Source organism: Meriones unguiculatus, assembly GCF_030254825.1.
Source record: "Meriones unguiculatus strain TT.TT164.6M chromosome X unlocalized genomic scaffold, Bangor_MerUng_6.1 ChrX_unordered_Scaffold_31, whole genome shotgun sequence".
Taxonomy (NCBI): Eukaryota; Metazoa; Chordata; class Mammalia; order Rodentia; family Muridae; genus Meriones; species Meriones unguiculatus.
The window spans coordinates 9528415-9541385 of NW_026843707.1; positions in this window are offsets into that span (position 1 = coordinate 9528415).

Consider the following 12971-nt stretch of genomic DNA (forward strand, 5'->3'; position numbering starts at 1 on the left):
ATCCAGTATATACAAAGAACTAAAGAAGCTGAAAAGCAGCAATCCAAGTAATCCAATTAAAAAATGGGGAACAGTGCTAAACAGAGAATTCTCGACAGAGGAATATCGAATGGCAGAAAAACACTTAAAGAAATGCTCATCCTCATTAGCTATCAGGGAAATGCAAATCAAAACGACACTGAGATATCACCTTACACCCATCAGAATGGCCAAGATGAAAAACTCAAGCGATAACACATGCTGGAGAGGTTGTGGAGAAAGGGGAACCCTCCTCCACTGCTGGTGGGAATGTAAACTGGTACAACCACTCTGGAAAGCTCTCTGGCGCTTTCTAAGACAATTAGGATTAGTGCTTCCTCAAGGACCAGCTATACCACTCCTAGGTATATACCCAAAGTTCGTTCAAGAACACAAAAGGGATACTTGCTCAAACATGTTTATAGCAGCTCTATTTGTAATAGCCAGAACCTGGAAACAACCCAGATGTCCATCAACGGTGGAATGGGTACAGAAATTGTGATATTTTTACACAATGGAATACTACTCAGCAATCAAAAAGGAGGAAATCATGAAATTTGCAGGCAAATGGTGGGATCTAGAAAAGATCATTCTGAGTGAAATATCCCAGAAGGAGAAAGACAAACATGGGATATAGTCACTTATATAGACCTATAAGATAAGATAAACATAATGAAATCTATACACCTAAAAAAGATAATCAATTGAGCGGACATGGGGCAAGATGATCAATCCTCGTTTAGAAAGACAGATGGGAAGTGCACTGAACGTATGACAGAAGTCTACTGAGTGCACCTGAAAGACTCTAACTGACAGTGTTTTCAAAGCAAAGACTCATGACCAAACCTTTGGCAGAGTACAGGGAATCATAAGAAAGAAGGGGAGTTAGTCTGATGGGGAAAGGATAGGAGCTCCACAAGGACCAAATATATCTGGGCACAGGGTCTTTTCTGAGACTGACATTCAACCAAGGACCATGTATGGATATAACCTAGAACCTCCACTCAGATGTAGCCTGTGGGAGCTCAGTAACCAATTAGTTTCCCAAAGTGAGGGGAACAGGGACTATTTCTAACAGGAACTCAATGACTGGCTCTTTGGCCTCCCCACCACTGAAGGGAGGAGCAGTCCTGTTAGGCCACAGAGGAGGGCTTTGCAGCCAGTCCTGAGGATACCTGATAAAACAGGATCAGATGAATGAGGAGGACGTCCACCCACTATCAATGAACTTGGAAAGGGGCACGGTGGAGATAAGGGAGGGAGGGAAGGACTGGGAGGGAATGAGGAATTGGGACATGGCTGGGATACAGATTTAATTAAATGTAACTGATAAAAAGAAACACTATTAAACCTTAAATTACACATCAAAAAAAAAAAGAAAAATAATTTTCTAGAAAAGAACTTTGACTAATTTGGGCAAACACTATTCTTTTACTAATTTTAAGATAAAAATATTCAGGTCTTTATTCCACTTGGACTTGAGTTTCATGCATGGTGATAAATATTGATGCATTTGCATTTTTTCATAGGTAGAAATCCAGTAAGACCTGCACCATTTGTTGAAAATGCTGTCTTTATACATTGTATGGTTTTGGCTTCTTTGACAAAAATCAAAAAAGCATAGGTGTGTGAGTTTATTTCTGGGTATTCTATTCACTGTCATTGATCCACCATAGTGTTTCCATGCCAGTACCATGCAGTTTTTATAACTATTTCTCTATAGTCCAGTTTGAGCTCAGGGATGGAGATATCTTCTGATGATCTGTTGCTGTACAGGATTGTCTTAGCAAATCTGAGTGTCTTTGTTTTCCATATTAAATTGACAATTGTTCTTTCAAGGTCTGTAAACAAATGTATTGGTGTTTTTCATTTCATCAATTACAATTTATTCACCTTGTATCCCCTCTATAGCTCTGTCTCTCCTCCCCTCCCAATCCCACTCTCCTTCCCCCATCTCCATCCATGTCCCTCAAAGCCCACCAACAGGTTAGGTCCTCCTGTCCTTCCTTCTATTCCTAGTCTATCAGGACCTATCTGGAGTGGCTGCTTCTTCTTCCTTGTGGCCTGGTAAGGCTGCAAACCCCTCAGGAGAGGTGATCAAAGAGCAGGCCAATCAGTTACAATCCTTGTCCCCATTACTCTGGAACCAACTTGGACACTGAACTTCCATGGGCTACATTTGTTCAGGGTTCTAGGTTACCTCTATAAATGGTCTTTGGTTGGAGTATCAGAAAAGACCACAGTGCCCAGAGTTTTTGCTTCTATTCCTCTCCTTGTGTAGCTTCTTTCCCCTCCAGGTCTTACTATCTCCCCCTTTTTTCATAAAATTCCCTGCACTAGGCCCAAAGTCTGGCTCTAAATCTCAGCCTCTGCTCTGATACCCTGCAGTGTAGGGCTCTTCAGAGGCCCTCTGTGGGAGGTTACTCACCTGTTCCCTGATTTCTCCCTTTTCTGATGTCCATCCTCTTTTACATTTTGAATGTGGATTGAACAACTCAGCCAGAGTGTTCTGTCTTGATTAGTTTCTTAAGGTGTAGAGATTTTAGTATGTTTATCCAATATTTTATGTCTAATACCACTTATGAGTGAGTATACACCACATGTTTCTTTCTGATACTGGGATGCCTCCCTCAGAATGATCTTTTCCAGTTCCCACCATTTACCTGCAAATTTCATGATTTCTTGTTTTTGACTGCGGAGTAATATTCCATGGTGAATATGTACCACAATTTCTGTATTCATTACTCTACTGAGGGGCATCTGGGTTGTTTCCTGGTTCTGGCTGTTAGGAATACACCAGCTACAAACATGGTTTGGCAAATGTCCTTTTTGTATACTTGAGCATCGTCTGGATATATGTCTAGGTGTGTTATACCAGGATCTTGAAGAAAAGATACTCTTACTTGATTCATTTTGTATCACAACTGTAGCCCCCTCTCTAGAACCCTCCCAATTCTAGCATTCCTCCCTGATCTCTTCTTATGCCTTTCCCCCAGTCCAAAGATAGGGGCAGTCCTCCTTCCCTTCCATCTGACCCTAGGCTATGAGGTCTCATCAGGACTGGCTGCACTGTTTTCCTCTGGAATGGTATTGCTCTTCCCATGGCTCCCCCATCAGAAGGAGATGATCAAAGAGACAGCCACTAGTAAGGGGAACAGGGGTTGTCGCTGAGAGCCTAGTATTATAAGCAAAGGGAGAAGAAATGTTTGGATCATTTCCCTTGAGAAAGACTCATCTTATCCTAAATAAATTTAGAGAAATTTAAATGAGAATAAAAATAATATATTTTAATATTTCTCTCAGCATACAACACTGTAGACTACTATAGAAAACTTGTCAATAAATTCATTGAGGTTCATGGTAATTACATTTTTATGATGATTTACAGTATTCTTTTTTAATGCTTTAGTAATTACACTTTATTCACTTTGTATTCTCTCTGTGGTTCCTTCCCTCCTCCTGCCCCAATCCCTCCCTTCCTTCACCCACTGCATGCATACTTCTCCCCATGTCCACTGATAGCTAGGTCTTCTTTTTCTTTCTCCTGATCTTAGTCAATTAGGTCTCATCAGGAGTGGCTGCATTGTCTTCTTCTGTGGACTGGTAATGCTGCTTACCCCTCATGGGGAGTTAATTAAAGAGCAGTCCAATCAGTTCATGTCAGATAGAGTCCCTGATCCTATTACAATGGAACCAACTTGGATTCTATAGTACTACTTGTTGATAGTTCATTGAACGTTGTGGTTTTCATAATTCATGAGGTTAAGTCATAGGAATGTTGAAGATCATAAAAAAATTAAACAAGGCATATAGGTTTAAATTAGTTTAAATACTCTTAATGTTGCTAGACTCTAGAAGTGACATAAATTGCCTCTCAAAACAAATGAGTATATTGATCCTAGCCTTATATACTTATAATAAAACCAAAAGAGACAAATTGTTAAAATAAACCCTCCACAGACAGACATAAGGCTACAATAATAAATATCTGATTATAGTGAGTCTTTTAAGATAATATTCACCCCCATTTCATACTGTCTATAAATAGCAGCTCAGCACTGGGAGGATAGTGACCAGCAGGTCTTACTGTGGGCTCCAAACTCCTGCAGTCTGTTTCTCAGGTGAAAGAAGAATCCATGTGAATATGTGAAGATCCAAATTCCGGCCACCAGGATCATTACAGGAAAAATAAAATAAAATTCTAGACTCCTGCCCAAGCCCAACTGCTATGGATGCATTCCTGGAAACATCAGTTTGCAGCTCTGAACATGCAGCCTTAGGCCATCCAGCAAATCCTAACTTCTGTGAAAACATTCCTAGGACAAATCGATCTTGGCTCTGACTTTGGTTGTTCACTCTCACTGCCTGTTCAATGGAAAATTCTGGTACTGAGGGTAAGACTCCAAACTTGGGCACCCACTCTCACAGTCCTGTGAACACCTTCTGGATACAAGCTGCTCCTGGCACTTAACCAAGAAGCCCAGTTTCACTATCTTGTTGAAACCTTCCAGGACGTTGTGGCTAATGGCACTGACTCTCACCATCCTGTAGAGAGGATACCTTCTGGTATTGCTGGGGAGATATGTCCCCATTCTGCCTGCTCCACAACTGTACAACTCACCTGAGTCAGAATCAGCAAACACAGCACAGACAGAGAAAACTACAGAGCAGAGCTGGCTCGGGACCCAAGACTTATTGCCTACCATCTTGAGGAAGTCAGTACAGCACTGGAGCAGATCTAGACTCACTTTGTTTGTGTTGTCTTTTTTAGAAAATAAAATAGGGGAGGAGGGGCAAGATGTCGGCACCAGGAGGACTCTTATTCTGAGCAGCAGCAGCAGGATCAGCACAGTGAGCAGTAATCAGAACTCGCGGCCATAAAACACAGTCATTGTGTTTCCCAGGTGAGAGGATACCCCACGGTGGGGGATTCAATCAGCTTTTTACTCACCCGGCTAAACCGCGGAAGACATCCCGGTTCTGCCAATTTGGCTGCTGGTCGCCAGCCCCAGTCCTAGCCCAGAGCCACAAGCCAGTGTCTCTGGTCATGGTCCCAGACTGAACCGTGCACACCACACTATCAGAGACTGGAATTTGCATTCGAGAGATAACCCCAGGGTACAGGAAATGACTGGGACCGGCCTTAGGTCACCCAGACATCCCCTAGAAAAGACTCGGGGTCCACGGGCACCCCAGGAGAAAGCCAGGAGCCAGAGCTGGGGACCCAGGTTCCTGCACTGAGCCCTGCCTGCCTGCGCACCTGACATGCCGCCTGAGATAGAAATGTGGGCACCAGGGCACCAGCAAATGAGTTTCCCTGTCCTGTCCAGTGCAAACACACAGGGACGGAAATGGCTGGTCTGATCTCAGAGCACTCAGCCAACACCCAGAACCTGAAAAGGTCCCAGGAAAATTACCCAGCTTAGGGAGGCACCCAGGTTCCCAAAGGCACAAAAGCAGACACAGGCAATTTCTGCGCACCAGACAGCTGGCAGAGACTGAGCCGCCATCACACAGCTGTGCTCCAGGCACAGGCAGTTTCTGTGGCCAGTCAGCTGGCAGACACTGAGCAGTGTGTACCAGGACAAAATAAGACACTGGGAGTCCGTGTCTCCAGAGAATCCACAGGGAAGGAAGGAAACTGTACTGACCTAAATCACCCAATCCTTCCCTAGAAAAAGTCTAGCAGACTAGTGGGGCCGAGGCGCCAGCACTCAGCTGTGCTCCAGACACAGGCACAAACAGTTGATGCGCGCCTGATGTCCAACTGGGTCACAGCAGCTGATCATTAAATTTACAACGAGAAACCCAGAAACAGGGCAGCTGCCCTCAGGACTTCCCTGGGTGAGAGGAGAACCCTCTCGACTAACAAAGACCACAGTTACCACTCAGGTCTATATCCCTAAGGTGAGCAACTCCTGAAAAAACACCAGCCATCCAGGGACTATACCCAAAAAGCTGAGAAGACACCCTTCAGGAAAAACCAGCTTTCTGCAAAGGGGATTCTCTCCACCACAGGATCCATAGGAACCACCAGAAAATAACCCCAAACACCTAAGATAGCACAATGGGTAGAGGCCAGCGTAAAAACTCAAGCAACAAAAGACTGAGCAATATGGCATCTCCAGAACCCAGTTACCTGGGGGCAAGTAGCCCTGGACACCCCAGCATAACTGAAATCCAAGAAGATGACCTAACAAGTATGCTCATGAAGATGATAACAGAGGAAACAAATAAGATTCGTAAACACATAGAGGAAGATAAACTGTAAAGAAATAGAGGAAGCTGCAGCCAAACAGTTTATGGCCTTTAGAAAGGAAATGCTTAAAGCACTGAATGAAATAAAAAGAAACAGAGTTGAGGGAACTAAAAGAAAAACAGGAAAGTACAATCAGATAGGTGAAGGAAGTAAACAAAACAACTCAAGACCTGAAGATAGAATTGGAAAAATTAAAGAAAACAAAAACGGAGGAAATAATGGAAAGGAAGAATCTAGGGAAGAAAACCGGAACTACAGAGGTAAGCATAACCAACAGACTACAAGATATGGAAAAAAGAATCTCAGGTGTAGAAGATACAATGGAAGAAATCGATGGATCTGTCAAAGAAAATGTTAAATCCGAAAAATTCCTGACACAGACCGTCCAAGAAATCCAAGACAATATGAAAAGACAAAACCGAAGAATAATAGGTATAGAGGAAAAAGAAGACTCACTACTCCAAGGCCCAGAAAATATTTTCAACAAAATCATTGAAGAAAATTTCCCCAAGCTAAAGGAGAGGCCAATTAGAATACATGAGGACTACAGAACACCCAACAAATTTGACCAGAAAAGAAATTCCTCCTGCTACATAGTAATCAAAACAGTAAGTATACAGAACAAAGAAAAAATACTAAAAGCTGCAGGGGAAAAAGGCCAAGTAACATATAATGGCAAACCCGTTAGAATCACACCTGACTTTTCAACAGAGACTATGAAAGCCAGAAGGGCCTGGACAGATATCATGCAGACCCTAAGAGAACACAGATGTCAGCCCAGGCTACTATACCCTGCAAAACTCTCAGTCGTCATAGATGGAGAAAGCAAGATATTCAATGACAAAAACAAATTTCAAAAATACCTACATACAAATCCAGCATTACAGAAGACACTGGAAGGGAAAATACAACCCAAGAAAGCTAGCTACATTCAAGAAAACACAGGAAATAAATAACCCCACTACAGTAAAACAAAAAGCAACCAAGCACACAACCGTATGACCGCAGCCAACATCAAAATCAAGAGATCTAACAGCCACTTGTCATTAATCTCTCTCAACATCAATGGACTCAACTCTCCAATAAAAAGACACAGATTAACAGAATGGATACGTAAACAAAACCCAGCAATCTGTTGCATACAAGAAACACACCTAAGACACAAAGATAGACATTACCTGAGGGTAAAGGGTTGGAAGACGACTTTCCAAGCAAACGGACCCAAGAAGCAAGCAGGAGTAGCCATTCTAATATCTGATAAAATAGACTTTCAACCAAAATTAATCAAAAGAGATCGGGAAGGACACTTCATACTCATCAAGGGAAAATTCCACCAGGAAGACATCACAATCCTGAACATCTATGCCCCAAATACAAGGGCACCCACATTTGTGAAAGAAACATTGATAAAATTTAAAGCACATATAGATCCCCACACATTAATAGTGGGAGACTTCAACACCCCACTCTCAACAAAGGACAGGTCAACAAAACAGAAATTAAACAAAGAAACAATGTCTCTGACAGAGGTCTTGAATCAAATGGAACTAACAGACATTACAGAACTCTACACACAAACACAAAAGAATATACATTCTTTTCAGCACCTCATGGAACCTTCTCCAAAATAGACCATATAGTGGGTCACAAAGCAAGCCTCAACAGATACAAGAAGATTGAAATAACCCCATGTATCTTTTCTGATCACCATGGAATAAAGCTGGACCTCAACAAAAACAGAAATAACAAAAAGCCTAGACACACATGGAAACTGAACAACTTGTTAATAAATGACAGCTCGGTCAGGGAAGAAATAAAGAAAGAAATTAAAGTCTTTCTAAAAACCAATGAAAATGAAGACACAACATACCCAAACTTGTGGGACACAATGAAAGCAGTGATAAGAGGAAAGTTCATAGCACTAAGTGCCTTCAAGAAGAAATTCGAGACAGCTCATTCAAACACCCTAATGGCTCACTTAAAAACCCTAGAAAAAGAAGAAGCAGACACACCAAGAAGGAGTAGACGGCTGGAAATAATCAAACTCGGGGCTGAAATCAATCAATTGGAAACAAATAAAACAATTCAAAGAATCAATGAAACCAAGAGCTGGTTCTTTGAGAAAATCAACAAGATCGACAAACCCTTAGCCAGGCTAACTAAAAGGCAGAGAGACACCACCCAAATCAACAAAATCAGAAATGAAAAGAGGGATATAACTACAGACACTGAGGAAATCCAAACAATCATTAGGACTTACTTCAAAAGTCTATATGCCATAAAATTTGAAAATCTAAATGAAATGGACAATTTTCTTGATAGATTTGACTTACCAAAGCTGAATCAGGACCAGGTAAATTCACTAAATAGTCCTATATCCCCCAAAGAAATAGAAGCGGTCATCAAAAGTCTCCCATTCAAAAAAAGCCCAGGACCAGATGGCTTCAGCGCAGAATTCTACCAGACCTTCAAAGAAGAGCTAACACCAATTGTCTTCAAACTATTCCACAAAATAGAAACAGAAGGAATATTACCAAATTCATTCTATGAAGCCACAGTCACCTTGGTACCTAAACCTCACAAAGACTCAACAAAGAAAGAGATTTCCGGCCAATCTCCCTTATGAACATTGATGCAAAAATAGTTAATAAAATACTTGCAAACCGAATCCAAGAACACATCAAAGATATTATCCCCTATGACCAAGTAGGCTTCATCCCAGGTATGCAGGGGTGGTTCAATATACGGAAATCCATCAATGTGATCCACCATATTAACAAACTGAAAGAAAAAAACCACATGATAATCTCCCTAGATGCTGAAAAAGCCTTTGACAAAATCCAACATCCATTCATGTTCAAAGTATTGGAGAGATCAGGGATACAAGGCACATATCTAAACATAGTAAAGGCAATATACAGCAAGCCTATAGCCAACATCAAACTGAATGGAGAGAAACTTAAAGCAATCCCACTGAAATCAGGGACAAGACAAGGCTGCCCACTCTCTCCATATCTCTTCAACATAGTGCTGGAAGTCCTTGCTAGAGCAATAAGACAGTTGAAGGAGATCAAGGGGATACAAATTGGAAAGGAAGAAGTCAAATTATCACTATTTGCAGATGATATGATAGTATACATGAGTGAACCTGAAAACTCTACCAGGGAACTCCTACAGCTGATAAAAACCTTCAGCAAAGTGGCCGGATACCAAATTAACTCAAAAAAATCAGTAGGCCTCCTGTATACAAAAGACAAAAGGGCTGAGAAAGAAATTAGGGAAACAACACCCTTCACAATAGCCACAAAGGACATAAAGTACCTCAGAGTAACCCTAACCAAGGAAGTCAGAGACTTGTATGAAAAAAATTTCAAATCTCTGAAGAAAGAATTAGAAGAAGATATGAGAAGATGGAAAGATCTCCCATGCTCATGGCTTGGCAAGATTAACATAGTAAAAATGGCCATCTTACCAAAAGCAATCTACAGATTCAATGCAATGCCCATCAAATTACCAACACAATTCTTTACAGACCTGGAAAGAAAAATTCTCAACTTCATATGGAATAACAAGAAACCCAGAATTGCTAAAACAATCCTCTACAGTAAAAGATCTTCTGGAGGTATTTCCATCCCTGATCTTAAGTTGTACTATAGAGCAACAGTTTTAAAAACTGCATGGTACTGGCATAGAAACAGAATGGTGGATCAATGGAACCTAACAGAGGACCCAGAAATAAACCCACACACTTATGGACACCTGATCTTTGACAAAGACGCCAAAACCATATAATGGAAAAAAGATAGCATCTTCAAGAAATGGTGCTGGTCTAACTGGATGTCTACATGTAGAAAAATGAAAATAGATCCATACTTGTCACCCTGCACAAAACTGAAGGCCAAGTGGATCAAAGACCTCAACATAAAACCAGACACATTAAATCGGCTTGAACAAAAAGTGGGAAATACCCTAGAACTCATTGGTACAGGGGAAAACTTCCTGAACAGAACACCAACAGCACAGGCTCTAAGAGCAACAATCAATAAATGGGACCTCATGAAACTGAAAAGCTTCTGTAAAGCAAAGGACACCGTCATCAAAACAAAGAGACCGCATACAGATTGGGAAAGAATCTTCACCAACCCTTTATCTGACAGAGGACTCATATCCAGTATATATAAAGAACTAAAGAAGCTGAAAAGCAACAAACCAAGTAATCCACTTAAAAAATGGGGAACAGAGCTAAACAGAGAATTCTCTGTAGAGGAATACCGAATGGCAGAGAAGCACTTAAAGATATGCTCAACCTCACTAGCCATTGGGGAAATGCAAATCAAAACAACCCTGAGATTTTACCTTACACCCATGAGAATGGCCAAGATCAAAAACTCAAGTGACAACACATGCTGGAGAGGTTGTGGAGAAAGGGGAACCCTTCTGCACTGCTGGTAGGAATGTAAACTTGTACAACCACTCTGGAAATCAATCTGGCGTTTTCTCAGACAACTAGGAATGGCACTTCCTCAAGATCCAGCCATACCACTACTGGGCATATATCCAAAAGAGGCTCAAGTACACAAAAAGGACATTTGCTCAACTATGTTTGTAGGAGCTTTATTTGTAATAGCCTGAAGTTTGAAACAACCCAGATCCCCTCAACTGAAGAATGGATGCAGAAATTGTGGTACATCTACACAATGGAATATTACTCACCAATGAAAAATAAGGAAATTTATGAAATTTGCAGGTAAATGGTGGGATCTGGAAAGGATCATCCTGAGTGAGTTGTCCCAGAAGCAAAAAGACACACATGGTATATACTCACTCATATAGACATACAACATAGGACAAAACCACTAAAACCTGTGCATCTAAAGAAACTAAGCAAGAGAGAGGACCCTAACTAAAATGTCCAATCCCCATCTAGAAAGGCAAAGAGGATGGACATCAGAAGAAGAAGAAAACAGGAAACAACCTAGGAACCTACCACAGAGGGCCTATGAAAGCCTCTGCCCTACAGACTATCAAAGCAGATGCTGAGCCTGTTGGGCAACTGTTGGGCAGAGTGAATGGAATTTTAGGTAAGAACTGGGAAATAGTAAGAGCTGGAGAGGACAGGGTCTCCACAAGGAGAGCAACAGTGAAAAAGATTTTTACCTATTTCAAAATTCTACTAGGGAGCTGCAGAAATGGCTAATCACAGTGGTAGAGCCTATTGTGTGTCTAAGCATGAAATTCAAATTAAGTTTCTATTCCCCAGCACAACACAGTTTATAATAGCAAATAAGTGAATGAATGAATAAATAGCTCTGTATCACAGCTGCTTAGTACAGGATTTATGTTAGAGATTTCGTTTCCTGTTTTTATTTTTCTTTTTTTTTATTTTATTTTTCATGAATATAGTAAATACTTAACCAGAACTCTAAAATGTGACAGGCATGCTTAAAACATATGATGTATATTTTATATAGAAGTGATAAGTTCTCCCTGGACTTTCCAGGGTGCATGGAGGATCGGAACTTTTGGATGTGTGGTGATGATAACAATACTTTTTCATTTTTTCTTTCTTTTTTTTGTTTTAGCAATACTTTTACAAAACAAAGAACAAAACCAAAAAGGACATTAATACACTTGTTGATGTGGGATGAGTGACTCATCAATAAACACAGAACTAAAGGCAAATAATAACTGCTGGTAGAGGACATTCTACTACCCCCAAAAGACACCACAAGTTAGTAATCCAATACCAAGTGTTCTCTACTGGAATCATATTCACAAAGCAACAGGACTTAAATTTAGTGTGTTGTATGACTATATTTATCTTTTTACATGTACATGTAACAATAAATATGAATTTAATAAAGTCATGAATTTTAGAAGATATAAAGGCAGGAAGAAAGGGGGATGGTTGGAGGGAGGAAATGGAAGTGGGGAAAGGTTGAAATTATATTTTAATTATGACATTACTAATCTGGTTGCATATGTCTTGATTCAAACAGGATGACTTGAAAAAAAATAATACTTATTTGCAGTACCATTTTACATCCTAGAATTTTATAACATCTTAGTGTTACAATCTCCATTTACTTGTTTTAATATATTTTGTTTTATTTTAATTTTAAAATTACTTTATAATTAATTACACTTTACTCCCTTTGTATCCCAGCTATATACCCCTGCCACCTCCCTTCCCAATCCCAGCCTTCCTCCATCCCTCCTCTTCTCCCATGCCCCTCCCTAAGTCCACTGATAGGGGAGGTCTTCCTCCTTTTCCATCTGATCCTAGCCTATCATGTCTCAGCAAAACAAGCTACATTTTCTTCCTTTGTGACCCGAGATGCCATGGGGTACATCCCTGCTTGAATTCTAAGTTATCTCCAAGCAAATTTCTTGGTTGGAACATTCATCTAAGAATAGACCCGTTGCACAGAATTTTTTTGTTTCTGTTGCTCTCCTTGAGGAGCTCCTGTCCCCTCAAGGTCTTTTTATCTCCTCCTTGTTTTATAAGGTACCCTCCACTCTACCCAAATTATGTCTGTGAGTCTCAGCATCTGCTCTGATACCCTGCTGGGTAGAATCTATCTGTGGCTCTCTGTTGTAGGCTCCTGTGCTCTTACCTGTTGGCTCTTCCCAATTGGCTGTTCACTCTTCCAAATTGGCTGTCTGAGTCAGGCTTGCTCATACAACTCAGGGT